This window comes from Bombina bombina, chromosome 3, assembly GCF_027579735.1.
Source record: "Bombina bombina isolate aBomBom1 chromosome 3, aBomBom1.pri, whole genome shotgun sequence".
NCBI classification, from domain to species: domain Eukaryota; kingdom Metazoa; phylum Chordata; class Amphibia; order Anura; family Bombinatoridae; genus Bombina; species Bombina bombina.
This window is the reverse complement of record NC_069501.1, coordinates 1,171,780,460-1,171,800,213: the sequence shown is the minus strand read 5'-3', so window position 1 is coordinate 1,171,800,213 and position 19,754 is coordinate 1,171,780,460. Positions and strand designations below refer to the sequence as shown.

General features: G+C 37.0%; 1 protein-coding gene across 1 annotated transcript in view; it reads left to right on the top strand.

The window, feature by feature from the left end:
* CNTN5 (contactin 5) overlaps window positions 1-19,754 on the top strand; it is a 990,860-nt gene that overhangs the window by 716,540 nt on the left and 254,566 nt on the right. The window lies entirely within an intron of this gene.

Here is a 19,754-nt window from a genome sequence, read left to right as displayed (position 1 = left end):
TCTATGCATCCTTTCTGTATGGCATTACAGTTTCATAATTTTCTGTTGGCCACGTAATCTGAGGCAGCCGTTATGCACCAATTGTATCTTTTAGATTGTTTACTTTGAGTGTACATTTATGCTCCAGTATTTACCCTGTTTTAATGTGACTGCTATGTTGTGATCGCCTTACCAGGGGGTGTGTACGAGGTGTGTGAGGTATTTTTTTTCATGTGTGGGTGCTCATGCGCCCTGATTATTGGCTGTTGCTTATATTGGTTGCTCTATGTACAGTATATGCTGTATTGGTCTCTTCCGGTATCACTGATACCGCTGCTCAGCTGGGAGTCCGGCTTGCACACCATTGTAAGTAATGCATGCTGCATTATGATAGTAAGTACTGTAGTGTTTTGTTGGGTTCACCGCACCTTGCTAACTATTGATGACTATATTAGCTCTGATATGTTATGTAATCTAGTCTGTTATTCTCTGATTAGGTTTGGTGAATCTGTTAGTAGATTACGGATATTAGCTCAGGGACCATTAGGTTGGCGGTATGTAAGTGATCAATCTTATTTTTTCTTTCCACTTATGTGTATCCCTTAGCTAGATTGTTAGCCTTTAATTAAGGATATTCTATCCGATTAGTGGCTGTCTATACAGGAACTATATGCTGGGCAGTATTTGTGTGATTGATCACATTCTGCTCTTTTCATATGTGTTCTGAGATCAGATAGATGTTTTACATATCTTATGAAGGGTCTGTATTTGTGGGATTCTATGAATGGTACATACAAGTTGTTTATTCGATGTAGGACATGGATACGGGTGTCTCTGTACTTGTGGGATGTGAAGCATGAGCTATTACCCTGGACTGATCACTATGTAATGTTTAGGTGTAGGTTTATGCACACATATGCGACTTCTCATTTTTTATGACTGGTTGAGTTGGCCATATCTTTTGAACTGGTACTGATCTAGCATGAGTAGGTGTATAATTTGCTATACAGTTAGCACGTAAGAACTACTGTCTACAGTGAGAGTTGCGCCTCACATATGATGTGCTCAAATGGTAGCAGTTATTAGGCTATAGTATGAGTGAGAGTTAACCCTTTCTTTCTTCCTTGGTTTTTAATAGGATGAGCTCAGGTGTGAGCTAGTGTGTCTCTTTTCTGTGGTGAAGGTTTGTCACTGTTGTATTTAACTTGTAATATGTGTTTATTTTTTTGTATTTTGTATATGGGTCGAAACGTCGACATTTAAAATTAATGTGAAACAAATTTGGAAATAAAATTGCACTGTTCTTTACTTCAATACAAGTCCTGTGAGTGCCCTCCCACATCTAGACATTTCTACATATTTATATGAGGACAGCACCCAGGCTGTAATCACACCTGTGTGGAAGGAGTGCTGGGCTACCGGCTATGTATTATATATATATATATATATATATATATACATATATATATATATACATATATATATATATATATATATATATATATATATATATATATATATATATATATATATATATATATATATATATATATATATATACCGTATATATACACAGTATCCCACAAAAGTGAGTACACCCCTCACATTTTTGTAAATATTTTGTTGTGTTAACACTGAAGAAATGACACTTTGCTACAATGTGTAGTGTGTGTACAACCTGTATAACAGTGTAAATCTGCTGTCCCCTCAAAATAACTCAACACTCAGCTGAAACGCGTCAGACTGGCCTGTTTGTGACATTAATAGCTGTTTTACAACACTTGTTACTGCACGTTAGCACCAAGTTTTTAATTGAATTTAATAAATACCAAGTTTTATTTAAGCGGCATTCCTTTGTTATCCCCTTAATGACAGAGGACTTACCAGGTACGTCATTGAAAAACATTCCCTTAATGACAATTGACGTACCTGGTACGTCCTCTGTTGTTAGAAGCGCTGGAAGCGATCATGATCGCTTCCAGCTGCTTACAAGGGATTGTAGTGATGCCTCAATATTGAGGCATCATTGCAATCCCTTATTTTACCCACCGATGCAGAGAGGGCCACTTTGTGGCCCTCTCTGCATTGGACTATGGAGATCTTACATTCGTTGGTGGGTGGCAGCATCTTGTTTGTGGAGCGGTAAGGATATGCTCCATGTTAGGCTAACTCCTGATCTCTAATGGCAATATCGGCGGTAGCGGCCGGGGGGGCGGTGGGCGTGTGCAAAATATACCGGAAAAAAATAATATATACTCAATGCAGATCTTCTTGTTTAGTAAGTGATCTGGGAGGGGAGGGATGTAGATGTTTTAAGGGGGGCCAGCTACACTACAGAAAACTAATTTTTAATCTAAAAAAGTAAAAAAAAAAACTATTTTTGGGGGCAAATTGGGTACTGGCAGACAGCTGCCAGTACCCAAGATGGCGGCAAATAGGTAGAGGGGGGGTTAGAGAGATGTATGGGGGGATCAGGGAGGTTGTGGGGTAAGGGGGGATGCAGACTGCAGACAGTATGAAGAAAAAAAATAAAAAAAAATAATAAATGATTTTTATTTCAGTACTGGCAGACTTTCTGCCAGTACTTAAGATGGCGGTGACAATTGTGAGGTGGGGGAGGGAAGAGTGCTGTTTGAGGGAGGTCAGGGGGGGGATCAGGGGGTGGTATGTGTCAGGTGGGAGGCTGATCTCTACACTAAAGATAAATATTAACCCTACAAGCTACCTAATTAACCCCTTAACTGCTGGGCATATTACAAGTGTGGTGCGCAGCAGCATTTAACGGCCTTATTATTACCAAAAAGCAACGCCAAAGCCATATATGTCTGCTATTTCTGAACAAAGGGGATCCCAGAGAAGCATTTACAACCATTTATGCCATAATTGCACAAGATGTTTGTAAATAAATTCAGCGAGAATCCTAAAGTTTGTGAAAAAGTCAACAATTTTTTTTATTTGATCGCATTTGGCGGTGAAATGGTGGCATGAAATATACTAAAATGGGCCTAGATCAATACTTTGGAATGTCTTCTAAATAAAAATATATACTTGTCAAGGGATATTCAGGGATTCCTGAAAGATATCAATGTTCCAATGTAACTAGCGCTAATTTTGAAAAAAAGGGGTTTGGAAATAGCAAAGTGCTACTTGTATTTTTTGCCCTATAACTTGCAAAAAAAAAAAAGAACATGTAAACATTGGGTATTTCTAAACTCAGGACAAAATTTAGAAACTATTTAGAATGGGTGTTTTTTGGTGGTTGTAGATATGTAACAGATTTTGGGGGTCAAAGTTAGAAAAAGTGTGTTTTTTTCCATTTTTTCCTCATATTTTGTATTTTTTTTTATAGTAAATTATAAGATATGATGAAAATAATGGTATCTTTAGAAAGTCCATTTAATGGCGAGAAAAACGGTATATAATATGTGTGGGTACAGTAAATGAGTAAGAGGAAAATTACAGCTAAACACAAACACTGCAGAAATTTAAAAATAGCCATTGTCATTAAGGGTAAGAAAATTGAAAAATGGTCCGGTCATTAAGGGGTTATTGGACACAGCCATTAATGTCTAAACCGTTGGCAACAAAAGTGAGTACCCCCCTAAGTGGAAATGTCCAAATTGGACCCAATTACCCATTTTCCCTCCCCGGTGTCATGTGACTCGTTAGTATTACAAGGTCTCAGGTGTGAATGGGGAGCAGGTATGTTAAATTTGGTGTTATTGCTCTCACGCTCATACTGGTCACTGGAAGTTCAACATGGCACCTCATGGCATAGAACTCTCTGAGGATCTGAAAAAAAATTGTTGCTCTACATAAAGATGGTCTAGGCTATAAGAAGATTGCCAAGACCCTGAAACTGAGCTGCAGCACGGTGGGCAAGACCATACAGCAGTTTCACAGGACAGGTTCCACTCAGAACAGGCCTCGCTATGGTCACCCGAAAAATATATATTTAAAATACAAATATTTAATAGAACTAAAATATTACAGTCCTGAAATGTATCTTTTGGTTACTGCATAAGATGTTTATGCTTACTGAAGCAGATATATATATGCATTAATTTAGGTAGAAGTTCACAGTAGATATCTGTGTGCTGTTAGTTACTTTAGTTTCCGCAAATTAGCTCACAGTTCTTTAAAGCAATATTTTTGTTTCTTTGTAATAGTCCACAGTCATATAGGTAAACAGTGCTAACCCTTTCGTATATTAATAAGGGGTACCTTAAGTTCAGTGCTCCTCCTAGAGACTCCGATCCTTCAATACGAACCCCAAATGCCGTTTTCACTCTACTTGTCCCGCTTTGGGTATTTTTTTAAAGATTCTTGTGGCGTCTGGTTCTCAGGTTTGTTGATCCCTGCACTTACTGCCTGATGCACGCAGGCTTAAGCGATTACCTGATTCAGATTGCTTCTTGCTGTGTTCCAGATGCACTGCAGGTGTATAGAAGTTTTGCAGAAAACTTATTACGAGTTTGGCCAAACTCTCCTTGAAGATAATGTGAATGTTACCAGAACGGGTCACAGGTAGATGCTGGCAGTACTTCAATGCGTTTCACCCTTTAATGGGGCTTTTTCAATAATATTTGCCAGCTGTGATAGCTCACCTTTAAATACCTGTGTGCTGTTTATTATTGGTCAAATTCAGTTGCTATTATTCTGGTTGCTAGTTTTTTAAGGTGGTATTTCAGGACAGTCTTTTAAGATGGTACCATCTTAAAATAAGAAACAGCACACAGGTATTTAAAGGTGAGCTATCACAGCTGGCAACTATTCTTGAAACGCGTTGAAGTACTTTTATGTACTTTTAAGTCTAGTATACGCTGATATTAGTGAGATATTCTTAAGCAGTGATATTTCATATTCCAGTATTATATGGAATCATCTGTTACCATTAGCCTTTATCAATTGTGTATTTAATTCTGTTTATTAAAACATTTTATATTTTAAACCTTCTGAAAGCTTGAGACTACTTCACCTACATATATAATTAACACATTATTTTCACATTATAATCTCTTTTTTATACTTTAAGGTGGATTATAATCTTCCATTTTATTATATAACTTTATATTTTTCCACTTTAAGCGCCCTCCACACTTCTATCTAACACTTTGTATTTATCTTGGCAACCTGACATAGCGCAACACTTACACTTCTCCTGTGGTCTGATGAGACCAAGATAAACTTACTTGGTTCAGATGGTGTCAAGCGTGTGTGGCAGCAAACAGGTGAGGAGTACAAAGATAAGTGTGTCTTGCCTACAGTCAAGCATGGTGGTGGGAGTTTCATGGTCTGGGCCTGCATGAGTACTGGGGAACTACAGTTCATTGAGGGAACCATGAATTCCAACATGTACTGTGACATACTGAAGCAGAGCATGATCTCATCCTTTCAGAGACTGGGCAGTAGGGCAGTATTCCAACATGATAACGACCCCAAACACATTTCCAAGACTACCACTGCTTTGCTAAAGAAGCTGAGGGTAAAGGTGATGGACTGGCCAAGCATGTCCCCAGACCTAAACCCTATTGAGCATCTGTGGGGCATCCTCAAATGGAAGGTGGGGGAGCACAAGGTCTCTAATTTCCACCAGCTCTGTGATGTCGTCATGGAGGAGTGGAAGAGGACTCCAGTGGCAAACTGTGAAGCTCTGGTGAACTCCATGCCCAAGAGGGCTAAGGCAGTGGTGGAAAATAATGGTGGCCACACAAAACATTGACACTTTGGGCCCAATTTGGACATTTCCACTTAGGGGTGTACTCACTTTTGTTGCCAACGGGTTTAGACATTAATTGCTGTGTGTTGAGTTATTATTAGGGGACAGCAAATTTACACTGTTATACAGGCTGTACACTCACTACTTTACATTGTAGAAAGATATAATAAAATATTTACAAAAATGTGAGGGGTGTACTCACTTTTGTGGGATACTGTATGTATATATATATATATATCTATATATATATATACACATACATTTCTGTCTCGTTATTCAGAGGCATAACTAGACCTTAAAAGGCCCATTTTAATAGTACTCTTTCTTGCTGTTTGCAATCTGCAGAAGATAAGATAACACCACATAAAAACAAGAGGAGCTGCTAGCTTCTCTGTGACTGTGAATCCTTTTTTCATTTTTGCTGTAAAAAAATGTAAAAATGCACTGAGATAAAAGGCAGCCTTCAAGGGCTTTTAAATTAACATATGAACCTACCTAGGTTTAACTTTTAACAAAGAATACCAAAGAACAAAGCAAATTTGATGATAAAAGTAAATTGAAAAGTTGTTTAAACTTGCATGCCCTATCTGAATCATTAAAGGGACACTGAACCCAATTTTTTATTTTGTGATTCAGATAGAGCATGCAATTTTAAGCACATTTCTAATTTACTCTTATTATCATTTTTTCTTCGTTCTCTTGCTATCTTTATTTGAAAAAGAAGGCATCTAAGCTAAGTTGTCAGTCAATTTATGATTCAGACCCTGGACAGCACTTGTTTACTGGTGCTTGAATTTATCCAACAATCAGCAAGAACAACCAAGGTTGTTCACCAAAAATGGGCCGGCATCTAAACTTACATTCTTGCTTTTCAAATAAAGATACCAAGAGAATGAAGAACATTTGATAATAGGAGTAAATTAGAAAGTTGCTTAAATTGCATGCTCTATCTGAATCACGAAAGAAAAAAATTGGGTTCAGTGTCCCTTTAAGGTTTCATTTTGACTTTAAGTTTTATAAAAGGTATATTAGAACAATATTGCTCAAATTTGATCTTATTACTCCATTTGAAGAAAGCAATCTTTAAACAAGAAAAAAAAAAGCAAAGCAACATTAGGTAAAGATGCCTTAGAATGTGATTTCTCTGCCAGAAAATAAGTTTGATCTTCAGAATGATACCCTTACAGCCTAACCTTATGATCAACAGAAGGAATAAAGCAAAATATTTCTATGTTATCATGCCTGAATGTCTTGGCTGATTTTCCAGAAAATCGGATGCACTTACATCTATTTTCTGTTCTGATGATGATGCATTATCATAAAAAGCATTACATTATTTCTATTGCTTTGGCAAATAGTCCACAAACCTTTTCAATGGATTGAAGTTTTAATCATAATGTGCAATTTCTCACTGTAGAACAGAAGGGAATGCAATTTAAAGGCACATAATGAAGCTAAGTACCATCAAAAATATAAATGCTTTGACAGATACTGAATATAGAAAATGCTGTACTTTTTTTTTTTGTTTTTGTGTTCTTATGGTAGCATTTTCAATGAAAAGAAATCTGTTTGCTTATCTTAACAGCAAAGTAGTTTGCATGTTCAATGAGCAAATCTTTTTAGTTGAGCCAGAGAGAGAGAGAGAGAGAGAGAGAGAGAGAGAGAGAGAGAGAGAGAGAGAGAGAGAGAGAGAGAGAGAGAGAGAGAGAGAGAGAGAGATTTGTTCTATTATGAATGTTATGTTCCATTTGAAAAAAAAAACAAACAAAACAAAACAAAATTGAAATGTTTAAATGTAATTATATGGAAATTTTCATTCAAATGTTACATTCCCAAATTGTAAATGTAAATCATCTTTCAGACAGCACATTCTCATTAGCAAAAATGCTTCAAGTAAAAGTTATTACTGCATTTCAGCAGCATGCACAGATATGCTGTGAGGACAAATTTGCCAGTATCCAATTGCCAACCTGCTCAGAGATTTAACAGTGGTTTGTATGATACAAAGTAAGTCTTTACAGACATAATACACACCTCCGAAAGATCTCTAAGCTTGAACACTGGTGCATGAGTCCTCAAAGCATATGTGTGTATGCTGCTGAAAAACAGTTAACAATTTTACTAGAAGCCTTTTTGGGAATGGAAGTAGACTGCATACATCTATTTAAAACTAAAATGCATCAATGCATATTTAAATTTTGATCTTGCTATCCCTTTAAAATGGTAAAGTTGCATGATAAAGATTTAGTAAGGTACTTTCTAATGTCAGTAACACTGTAGAGATTATGTCCCCCCCCCCCCCCCATTTTGTACTAATCCACAAAATATTCACAATATGGTATTGGGTGTGTGAATACCTATAGACCAATGTGTTATTTGTAGTAAAGAGCAAATGTGCTGAATTTGTTTGGTAGAAAGAATAGTCCTGTGGATATTTGTTTTGGAGAATCGAATGTTGAAAAGAAGGAAAATCCATTAAAATTCAGTTATCCAATGTTTTTCTGGTTTTCGAATCTTGCTTTGCTTTACAAATGTTTGTAGATCGAATATCCACATTTGAAATTTTGAATATAACATTCGATTTAACAAATACTATTCAAAAGTTCAATAGTTCATGTGGTAGGGAATTTAGTAAATTGATACATAATACATACAAATATGTGGATTCTATTTTAAATATTGCATAATTTGAATATTAAATTTAAAGAGAGCATTAGAAATAGTATTAAAGATATATTGATTTGAGTTTTTCGGATTTGAATATTGCATACTTTGAATTGAATTATTAGAAAAATGTACATCGAATATTACATTTAAAGATGGCATTAGAAATACTGTTACATTAAATGAATGTTAGAATGATTAACATTCAAAATTTGAAACAAACTAATGTGTTTTTAATTTTTTGAATGTCGCAAAACATTCACCCATCCCTAGTTATTTGTTGGGATGTAAGAATGCTAAAAATAATTGACATTTGAATATTTGAATGGTAGTCAGCCTTTGTCAAATGTGGTTTTCTTATATACTTAAACTAGTGGTCTATGGAACGCATCAATTTGACATTAAAATGTAGGAATGTTGTCCAATCATAAGAATGCCCATATAATTAGAAAATATGTATTAATTTTAATATTTGTAATAAATATAGTGAAGCCTTTTAATTAAGTATTGTCTCTCAAAAACACCAGCTTATAACTGCAAATAATAAGAATGATAATTACGAGACAAACATTTTTTTTTACGTTTCTGCCACTGAAAAGCACAATAGCACTATGTATGTTTGTGAATGATTAAATTTATTTACCCTTCATTTGTTTTCACTTTTCAAACATATTTATACTTTTTACGTGAGATAAATGTGATTGATGAAAATAAGAGGTTTTTATTCTGCACCAATTCTATCTGCTGAAGGGAACTATTCCAATCCATCAGAATATCTGTGCCAAGTGCCTTGCATGACTTTCACAGGGTTTTCAAATCTGAAGCTAATCCAATTTATTTGAAAACCCCATGATAATTCGCAAACTTTTCAAATGCATTTGTGGCGCAATGACACCCACATATTCAGTGCATGGGAGCAGCTCACCAGTTTTATTTTTCAGATATCAGAAAAAAAATTTCTACTGGATTTTAATATTAGTTATATATATATATTTGTATTTCAACAGCCTTGATCTCTTACTTTACGAACAATAAATCAATAGCACTACACTATGGCACTCCCTAGCTATTAGATTATATTATTCTTCATAACCACTGATTCAAATGCAGAAGGTGCTATGCGCAGACCCTAAAGGGATATGATCTACCTTATAACAATCAATACCATAAAAAGACATGATGTACAACAAGGCCAGCTAGGGCCCCACATATAGAGGGTCCATTTATCAAGCTCCAAACGGAGCTTGTGGGCTTGTGTTGCTGACGAGTCTTCAGACTCGCCAAAAACAGCAGTTATGAAGCAGCGGTCTAAAGAATCGTCGAAAATCAACCCGATCGAGTATGATCGGGTTGATTGACACCTCCCTTATAGGAACTTTCTAATTTACTCCTATTATCATTTTTTCTTCGTTCTCTTGTTATCTTTATTTGGAAAAGAAGGCATTTTAGCTTATTTTTTTAGAACTATGGACAGCACTTTTTTATTGGTGGATGAATTTATCCACCAATCAGCAAGCACAACCCAGGTTGTTCACCCAAAATGGGCCGGCATCTAAACTTACATTCTTGCATTTCAAATAAAGATACCAAGAGAATGAAGAAAATTTGATAATAGGAGTAAATTAGAAAGTTGCTTAAAATTGCATGCTCTATCTGAATCATGAAAGAAAAATGTGGGTTCAGTGTCCCTTTAACCTCTCTTAAAGGAACAGTTTACTCAAACATTTTTTCCCTTTTAATTTGTTCCCAATGATCCCCTTTACCTGCTGGAGTGTATTAAATTGTTAATAAGTATTTCCATTACCATTATATTGGCATTTGAAATAGCTGATTTAGCCTGTAGTATCCCCACCCATCCTGAAAGTTTTGGCCTCAAGGCCAAGCTGTATTAACACATCCAGTAGAAGAAATTACACTCCCAGTGGGGTATATAAGAGATAAGGTAAGTATTGGTGATTGATTTATGGAGAGATATAAGATAAAGAATCATGTATATGTACACAATGTGATAAAGTAATGAGATCTGATTATACCTTCAAGCTCAACCCCTTTTATTAGGTTGTGGCATCAAAACACAAAATCATCTAATTCATATACACAAATAAACCTTAAAAAAGCAAATCCTCAAACATTTTATACTCTGCAGTTGGTAAAAACACAATTTATGCTTACCTGATAAATTTATTTCTCTTGTGGTGTATCCAGTCCACGGATCATCTATTACTTGTGTGATATTCTCATTCCCAACAGGAAGTTGCAAGAGGACACCCACAGCAGAGCTGTAATATAGCTCCTCCCCTAACTGTCATAGCCAGTCATTCGACCGAAAACAAGCCGAGAAAGGAGGAACCATAGGGTGTAGTGGTTACTGTAGTTTAAATTTAAAAATTACCTGCCTTAAAATGACAGGGCGGGCCGTGGACTGGATACACCACAAGAGAAATAAATTTATCAGGTAAGCATAAATTGTGTTTTCTCTTGTAAGGTGTATCCAGTCCACGGATCATCCATTACTTGTGGGATACCAATACCAAAGCTAAAGTACACGGATGAAGGGAGGGACAAGGCAGGAACTTAAATGGAAGGAACCACTGCCTGTAAAACCTTTCTCCCAAATATAGCCTCCGAAGAAGCAAAAGTATCAAATTTGTAAAATTTTGAAAAAGTATGAAGCGAAGACCAAGTCGCCGCCTTGCAAATCTGTTCAATCTCATTTTTAAAGGCCCAAGTGGAAGCCACAGCTCTAGTGGAATGAGCTGTAATCCTTTCAGTCTCATAGGCTAAGCGGATTAAGCTTCTTAGCCAAAAAGAAAAAGAGGTTGCCAAAGCCTTTTGACCTCTCCTCTGTCCAGAGTAGACAACAAACAAAGCAGATGTTTGACGAAAATCTTTAGTAGCTTGTAAGTAAAACTTTAAAGCACAGACCACGTCCAGATTGTGTAACACAAGGATGGAACCACAATCTCTTAATTGATATTCTTGTTAGATACCACCTCAGGTAAGAACCCAGGTTTGGTACGCAGGACTACCTTATCCGTATGATAAATCAGATAAGGAGAATCACATTGTAAGGCAGATAGCTCAGAGACTCTACGAGCCGAGGAAATAGCTACCAAAAAAAAAAAAAAAAAAAAGAACTTTCCAAGATAAAAGTTTGATATCTATGTAATGAAGAGGTTCAAACGGAACTCCTTGAAGATCCTTAAGAACCAAGTTTAAGCTCCATGGTGGAGCAACAGGTTTAAACACAGGCTTGATTCAAACTAAAGCCTGACAAAATGCCTGAACGTCTGGAACATCTGCCAGACGCTAGTGCAAAAGAATAGACAGAGCAAAAAAAACAATCCTTTTTCCAAACCTTCTTGGAGAAAAGATAAAATCCTAGGAATCCTGACCTTACTCCATGAGTAACCCTTGGATTCACACCAATAAAGATATCTACGCCATACCTTATGGTAAATTTTCCTGGTGACAGGCTTTCGTGCCTGTATTAAGGTATCAATAACTGACTCGGAGAAGCCACGCTTTGATAAAATCAAGCATTCAATCTCCAGGCAGTCAGCCTCAGAGAAATTAGATTTGGATGGTTGAAAAGACCCTGAAGTAGAAGGTCCTGTCTCAGAGGCAGAGACCATGGTGGAAAGGATGACATGTCCACTAGATCTGCATACCAGGTCCTGCGTGGCCACGCAGGTGCTATCAGAATCACCAATGCCCTCTCCTGCTTGATCTTGGCAATCAGTCGAGGGAGCAGAGGAAATGGTGGAAACACATAAGCCAGGTTGAAAGACCAGGGCGCTGCTAGAGTATCTATCAGTGTCGCCTTGGGATCCCTGGACCTGGATCCGTAACACGGAAGCTTGGCGTTCTGGCGAGACGCCATGAGATCCAGTTCTGGTTTGCCCCAACGGAGAATCAGTTGTGCAAATACCTCTGGATGGAGTTCCCACTCTCCCGGATGAAAAGTCTGACGACTTAGAAAATCCGCCTCCCAGTGCTCTACACCTGAGATATGGATAGCTGATAGGTGGCAAGAGTGAATCTCTGCCCAGTGAATTATTTTTGAAACTTCTAACATCTCTAGGGAACTTCTTGTTCCCCCTCGATGGTTGATGTAAGCTACAGTCGTGATGTTGACCGACTGAAATCTGATGTACCTCAGAGTTGCTAACTGAGGCCAAACCTGAAGAGCCTTGAATATCGCTCTTAGTTCCAGAATATTTATTGGAAGGAGAGACTCCTCCTGAGTCCACGATCCCTGAGCCTTCAGGGAGTTCCAGACTGCACCCCAACCTAGAAGGCTGGCATTTGTTGTTACAATAGTCCAATCTGGCCTGCGAAGGTCATACCTTTGGACAGATGGACCCGAGATAGCCACCAGGGAAGAGGATCCCTGGTCTCTTGGTCCAGATTCAGTTGAGGGGCCAAATCTGTGTAATCCCCGCTCCACTGACTGAGCCTGCATAGTTGCAGCGGTCTGAGATGTAAGCGTGCAAACTGCACTATGTCCATTGCCGCTACCATTAAGCCGATTACTTCCATACACTGAGCCACCAAAGGGCGCGGAATGGAATGAAGAACCCGACAGGAATTTAGAAGCTTTGATAACCTGGACTCCGTCAAGGTAAATTTTCATTTCTACAGAATCTATCAGAGTCCCTAGAAAGGAAACTCTTGTGAGTGGGGATAGAGAACACTTTTCCTCATTCACTTTCCACCCATGCGACCTCAGAAATGCCAGTACTACGTCCGTATGAGACTTGGCAATTTGGAAGTTTGAAGCCTGTATCAGGATGTCGTCTAAATAAGGGGCTACTGCTATGCCCCGCGGCCTTAGGACCGCCAAAAGCGACCCTAGAACCTTTGTAAAGATTCTTGGGGCTGTAGCTAATCCAAAGGGAAGAGCTACAACTGGTAATGCCTGTCTTGAAAGGCAAACCTGAGAAACCGATGATGATCTTTGTGTATCGGAATGTGAAGATTAGCATCCTTTAGATCCACTGTAGTCATATATTGACCCTCCTGGATCAGTGGTAGGATGGTACGAATAGTTTCCATCTTGAACGACGGAACTTTGAGGAATTTGTTTAAGATCTTTAGATCCAAAATCGGTCTGAAGGTTCCCTCTTTTTTGGGAACCACAAACAGATTTGAGTAAAAACCCTGTTCCTGTTCCTCCTTTGGAACTGGATGGATCACTCCCATAACTAGGAGGTCTCGTACACAGTGTAAGAATGCCTCACTCTTTATCTGGTTTGCAGATAATTGCGAAAGGTGAAATCTCCCTTTTGGGGGGGAAGCTTTGAAGTCCAGAAGATATCCCTGGGATATAATTTCCAACGCCCAGGGATCCTGAACATCTCTTGCCCACGCCTGGGCGAAGAGTGAAAGTCTGCCCCCTACTAGATCCGTTACCGGATAGGGGGTCATTCCTTCATGCTGTCTTAGAGGCAGCAGCAGGCTTTTTGACCTGCTTACCTTTTTTCCAGGTCTGGTTTGGTCTCCAGACCGTCTTGGATTGAGCAAAAGTTCCCTCTTGTTTATTATTAGAGGAAGTTGATGCCGCACCTGCCTTGAAGTTTCGAAAGGCACGAAAATTAGACTGTTTGGCCCTAGATTTGGACCTGTCTTGAGGAAGGGCACAACCTTTTCCTCCCGTGATATCAGCAATAATCTCCTTCAAACCAGGCCCGAATAGGGTCTGCCCCTTGAAGGGAATGTTAAGTAGCTTAGATTTTAAAGTCACGTCAGCTGACCATGATTTAAGCCATAGCGCTCTGCGCGCCTGTATAGCAAAACCAGAATTCTTAGCCGTTAGTTTATTCAAATGAACAATGGCATCAGAAATAAAATAATTGGCTAGCTTAAGTGCTCTAAGTTTGCCAAGTATGTCATCCAATGGAGTCTCTACCTGTAAAGTCTCTTCCAGAGACTCAAACCAGTACGCCGCAGCAGCAGTGACAGGGGCAATGCATGCAATGGGCTGTAGGATAAAACCTTGTTGAATAAATATTTTCTTAAGGTAACCTTCTAATTTTTTATCCATTGGCTCTAAAAAAGCACAACTGTCCTCGACAGGGATAGTAGTACGCTTTGCTTGAGTAGAAACTGCTCCCTCCACCTTAGGGACTGTCTGCCATAAGTCCCGTGTGGTGGCGTCTATTGGAAAACATTTTTCTAAAAATAGGAGGGGAAGAGAACGGCACACCTGGTCTATCCCATTCCTTATTAATAATTTCTGTAAACGTTTTAGGTATTGGAAAAACATCAGTACACACCGGCACTGCAAAGCATTTATCCAGTCTACAAAATTTCTCTGGCACTGCAATGGTATCACATTCATTCAGAGCAGCTAAAACCTCCCTAAGTAACACGCAGAGGTGTTCAAGCTTAAATTTAAATGTAGAAATATTAGAATCAGGTATCTTTCCTGAGTCATTAACATCACCCACTGACTGAAGCTCTCCTTCCTCAGCTTCTGCATATTGTGAGGCAGTATCAGACGTCAGTATGCTCTGCATTTTGTCAGAATTTGAAAAACAGTGAAAAAATGCAGTAAATCAAATGAAATTTTTACAGTGTATGTAATAGACTAGCAGAGCATTGCATCCACTTGCAAATGGATGATTAACCCCTTAGTTCAAAAAACGGATCAAAAAAACGAAATAGACGTTTTTTTTTTGTTTTTGTTTTTTTTTTTTTTTTGTTTTTTTTTTTTAACAGCCACAACCAACTTCCACAGCAAGCTGTGGTCCTACCTTCCCCAATAAACGACTTTGGAAAGCCTTTGAGCCCTTTAGAGATGTCCTATAGCATACAGGGGACTCCTGAGGGAAGCTGGATGTCACAGTTTGTAATTTTAACTGCACCAACTGTAACTTTTATACTATAACAGTGGAAAGCCTCAGTAAAACTGTTTCTAGTCAAAATTTAAGCCAGCCATGTGGAAAAAACTAGGCCCCAATAAAGTTTTATCACCAATGCATATATAAAAACGATTAAACATGCCAGCAAACGTTTATATTGCAATATCATAAGGGTATTACCCCTGGGAGTAAGCATGATACCAGTCGTTATTAAATCACTGTATTCAGGCTTAACTTACATTAATCCGGTATCAGCAGCATTTTCTAGTGTTTTCCATCTCTAGAAAAAATTATAACTGCACATACCTGATAGCAGAATAAACTGCACGCCATTCTCTCGCTGAAGTTACCTCATCTGTGTAATCCCCTCAGACATATGTGAGAATAGCAATGGATCTTAGTTACAACCTGCTAAGATCATAGAAACCTCAGGCAGATTCTTCTTCTATTTACTGCCTGAGATAAAATAGCACAACTCCGGTACTATTTAAAAATAACAAACTTTTGATTGAAGAAAATAAACTAACTATATTTAACCACTCTCTCCTACAACATCCTAGCTTGTTGAGAGTTGCAAGAGAATGACTGGCTATGACAGTTAGGGGAGGAGCTATATTACAGCTCTGCTGTGGGTGTCCTCTTGCAACTTCCTGTTGGGAATGAGAATATCCCACAAGTAATGGATGATCCGTGGACTGGATACACCTTACAAGAGAAAGTATTTTATAGTATACTGTCCCTTTAAATCATTTGAATCAGATCCAATTGGGATAATTTACAAACCTTGCTCTTGTGCGGTTAGTTGCACAAGAGCAGGGGGCACAGCTCCATTAGCAATAAACACTTATTTTTTCCATATATCTGATGATGGATTGAGACCCCAAAAATGTTAAAGGGACACTGAACCCAATTTTTTTCTTTCGTGATTCAGATAGAGCATGAGATTTTAAGTAACTTTCTAATTTACTCCTATTATCATATTTTCTTCATTATCTTGGTATCTTTATTTGAAATGCAAGAATGTAAGTTTAGATGCCGGCCCATTTTTGGTGAACAACCTGGGTTGTTCTTGTCGATTGGTGAATAAATTCATCCACCAATAAAAAGTGCTGTCCAGAGTTCTGAACGAATAAAAAAGCTTAAATGTCTTCTTTTTCAAAAAAGATAGCAAGAGAACGAAGAAAAATTGATAATAGGAGTAAATTAGAAAGTTGCTTAAAATTGCATACTCTATCTGAATCACGAAAGAAAAATTTTGGGTTCAGTGTACCTTTAACACAATAAAGGAGTGATTTGAAGAGTTTACTTTCCATTGAGTGCTCTCTGAGGATCTCCTTACACACACAGATAGATAGATAGATAGATAGATAGATAGATAGATAGATAGATAGATGATAGATAGATATAGTTATACAAAAAAGTGTGATATCTTAAATAATCTGCAACATATAAAATCAAATTTTAAAAAAAGTGAAATAAATTTGCGTGCATACGTCAAAAGTATAGATAGATCCAAAGAATAAAAATAGACACTTATAATTGCTATAACACATATTTATACAAAGCATATTATGCTCCTAGCCTATTCTTCAGTAAGTGGTACCTGTGCAATTAAATTTACAGAGAGCTTACCAACATATGGTGTCTTAGCTCCATCCCTGTAACAACCCTGCGAGTATTTAAAAAACAATGCAAGCCATGTTTTAAACAGGTGCATTTTAATAGCATATGTTACCTAAACTTCATTGTGTGTAAAATTAAAACGTGTTTTAAGCTTAAAAAAAGAGAAAAGCTCTGTTATTAGTATTATGATGAAGATGACCTTTATCACATTTGTATTGATATTAATATTATTATTATATTTTATCAATATTATTGCCTTTGCTCAATATTATTATTTTTATCATTCAAGTACAATTAAAAGTTCTATCATTAGTCATCACAACAAATGGAACAAATTGTAGCATTATGTCATTGTTTGTCAGTAATAATTTTATTTCACTCCAGTAGATTCAGGTAAACCTTTGTAGGTAATTTTATAGTTCTCAGAATTTTTTTTTTTTTTTAAATTTTCTGGTTGGTTACTTGCTTAAGGCAGGAGAATGATTCCGTGGAGTAATGTAGCCCTAAGGTAGAAAAGATTCTCAGACTTAACCATCCAGTTGACAGTATGAATGATTGCAGCTACGCATAAAATAAAATGATATTGCAATGAGACAAATGGCATCTGCACTTAAGAATCTGACTGGCTGTCAAGAATTTTTCACTAGTTTAACTTTGCCATCCAGCTTTTCATCTTTAAACATTTAAATTGCATATTGGCTCTCAAAGTTAACAACTTCTTTCTATTTGAGACAGTCACCCTTTTAAAAAATTTAGACCATTTTAACATTAATAGTCAACCAATATTAATATTTGACCCACTGAATTTGATACATTTATAGTTATATTTATTTGTCATTTGCATTAGAAGTTTTTTTTTTTTCAAATCCATGGCCTATGTCTTAAGCCATGGTTAAAATACAGAAAAATCTAGTAATTATTGCACCTTAAAATTAAGTTTCTAAAGTTAAAATGATTCCTGTTTTATAAGACTGAAACATATTTTAATATCACAAGTTATAAAATAATGATGAAACTTATGTCATGACTATGGGGCCGATTTAACAAGGGCCGAATGACGCCTGATCCTCCTGTTTCAGTTAAGAAGCAGCGTTCTCAAGACCGCTGAGGCGGAGGACAGCAATTAACCCGATCGGATACGATTGGGTTGAATGACACCCTCTGCTAGCGGCCGATTGGCCGCAAATCTGCAGGGGGTGGCATTGCACAAGCAAATAACAAGAACTGCTTGTGCAATGTTAAATGCCGACAGCATATGCGATGTCGGCGGACATGATTTGCTACAGCGTATCATGTCCGCCCGCCATTTGATAATTCGGCCCCTACAACTCATTTTATACAGTATCCAATCAAAATTATTATTATTGAACTAATAAGAAATTTATATTGTGCAGTGCTTAATTACGTCTTCCAGGTTTTAACACTATTAATGTAGGGGAGATAGCTCTGTGGTTTAAGTAGAAGAAAGGGTAGGGAATAAAATGGGGAAATAGCATGAATATCTACAGGTTTCCTGGCTTTTCTTTTTTTACACTTTAGAATTTTGTTAAAATCAAAATTATATTTTAAAGGAAACATTCTACTAGCCCAATGATCTATAATTGTTTGCATTGGCAGACCTCATGGATTGATCTATGAAAAGGAGCTGAATCAGCAATTATCAGCAAGTTGTGAGCTTACCTCTATAGAAAGTATGAAGCTCACTAGTATTCAGATTCTTGCAGGGGACATCAAAAGTGACTGATAGCGAATAATTTTCTGAATTATATTACACTGGTGTCTATGGGGGTTTACCTTGGATTTATCTCATCCCCCTTCCATTCCATTGCATATCTTGATCTTGAACCCCAAAATATTTTTTTAGGTTTCATATCCATCCATTTAAAATGTTATCATTGTGTTTCATGCCTATATGATTGCTCTTCATGATAAATATATTATCCAACGGCTGAAAAAAATATGTATTCTGCATGGGACAAGAAACAAATAACTTTGAAAATACTTTCTGTTTGGTAATTTTTAAGTAATGTCACTTTAAAGGGATACTAGCCCCACATTTTTCTTTCATAATTCAGATAGAGCATGTCATTTTAAGCAACTTTCTAATTTACTCCTATTATCAACTTTTCTTCATTCTCTTGTTATCTTTATTTAAAAAGCAGGAATGTAAAGCTTAGGAGCCGGCCCATTTTATGTTCAGCACCCTGGATAGCACTTGCTTATTGGTGACTACATTTAGCAAACCAATAAGCAAGCGCTATCCAGGGGTTTGAACCAAAAATAAAGATAGAAAGATAACGAAAAAAAATTGACAATAGGAGTAAATTAGAAAGTTGCTTAAAATTGCATGCTCTATCTGAATCACGAAAGAAAAAAATTGGGTTCAGTATCCCTTTAAAGAAAAATGTTGGATTTAGTATCCTTTTAATGAATATATTTTCAACAGTAATGTCTGAAACATATTTGATATTGCTAGGATGTCACATATATTTCAACCAAATTGATAACATTTTAAAGGGATATGAAATTAATTTCTATGATCAAATTTGCTTTGTTCTCATTTAATTATTTGTTTAAGAAATACCCAGATAGGTGTCTTGATAACTATATGGAAGGAAGGAGTAGCCTTGCAAATGGATAACATTCTAGCACAACTGCTGTCATATAGTTCTCCAGACACACTCACACTTCTAAACTTACATCCCTGCTTTCAACAAAAGATACCAAGAGAACAAAGACAATTTGATAATAGAGATAAATTAGAAAGCTGTTTAAAATTTATATTAAATTTCAGGCTATATCAGAAACAAGAAAAACGTGTTTTTTATACCCCTTTAACCCTGTTTTTGTTAGTAATAAATGGATAATAAAAATAATAATTACAATTTTTCAGTTTGTCTACA